At 49.3% G+C, this 1,323-nt stretch overlaps 1 pseudogene; it reads right to left on the reverse strand.

The window, feature by feature from the left end:
• The window catches only part of LOC116104731, a 31,401-nt pseudogene that overhangs the window by 17,373 nt on the left and 12,705 nt on the right, over positions 1 to 1,323 (reverse strand).

Raw genomic sequence — 1,323 nt, forward strand, 5'->3', positions numbered from 1 at the left:
GGGGGATATGGGCGGGGCGGGGCACAGGCGGGGTGGGGTGGGGGGCTGCTCCTTGGTAAAGTGATGTAAATTCAAGGGTCCACTTGATTTGCTCAAGAAACACCTAAGGCAATAGCAAAGGTCATGTCTTTGTGTGGGACAGAGGTTTTCACCTGGTTTAACAGAGCCTGGAAGATCTGCTGGGATGTGAGCTGCACAGTCCATGGGCAGGAGTCCTACAATGAACGGATTGGAAATTAGGAGTTGTCTGGGTGCAAGCTTGCTCTGTGTCTGCCTCTCATTCCTCTAAAATAAGAGCAGACATGGATCACGCATTGCGCGGACCCCCTGCCACCATAGACTGTCTGCCCTCAAACCAGGAGCCAAATCAAACCCTTCCTCCCTGGAATTGCTTAATCAGGGCTGTAAGAAAAATAACTGAGACATGATGGAGCATGTAACATGGCTACCAGCTGAACCCTGCGTGCCTGTGATGTTTTCAAGCACTAACTTCCAGTGTGTGTGACCTTAGGATAGATTTAGTATGGTCTTTAAAAAAAAAATTTCTTTCAGTGAATTTATTTATCTTGTGAGTAGGGGAAAGTGGAACACGTGACTAATCTGCTGTGTATGTGGAAGAAAGAACATAGCTCTCAGGTTTCAGTTCTCTCCTTCCACGTGGGTCCCAGGGACCGAGCATCTGAGGCCATCAGAAATGGCAATGAACACCCTCACCCGCTGAGCTGTGTCAAGGACTGTGCTTGGGATCGTCTTTACAGACTTACTCCAGAGTTGATGAAGTCATGTGACTGGCTTAGATTCAATGTCCTTACAGAAGGAGCAACACAGGCAGAACCACGCAGAATGGAGTGTAACAGAGCAGAGGCAGCAATGAGGTGGCTACCAGCCGAGTAGCACCCAAGAGCACTGGGGAGCACTGAGGAGCACCAAGCGGCACTGGAGATCCCGGGCTCAAAGAAAGGTCTAGAGCCAATGTCTCCTAAAACATTCCGAGTGAACCAGCTTCTATTTACATCTGCATCTCAGACTCCAACTGTGAACTAAGACAAGCTACTGAGCGGAGCAACCCTGTTGTGGGGACTCTGAGTGTCTGCCCCAATACTTCAGGACATTGAGGAGTTGGTAGTAACCAACCAGGACCAGGGTCGAACTTGCTTTCTACACTTTCTACACTTTTTACACTTTCTACACTTTGGATCTGAATGTCCGCAGAGCCTCATTTGGTCAAAGCTTGTCCTGTAGTTGGTGACGTTGCTGGGAGAGGGTAGACACTTGAGGAAGTGGGAGAGGGTAGACACTTGAGGAAGTGGGAGAGGGTAGACA

Source organism: Mastomys coucha, unplaced genomic scaffold, assembly GCF_008632895.1.
Source record: "Mastomys coucha isolate ucsf_1 unplaced genomic scaffold, UCSF_Mcou_1 pScaffold22, whole genome shotgun sequence".
NCBI classification, from domain to species: Eukaryota; Metazoa; Chordata; class Mammalia; order Rodentia; family Muridae; genus Mastomys; species Mastomys coucha.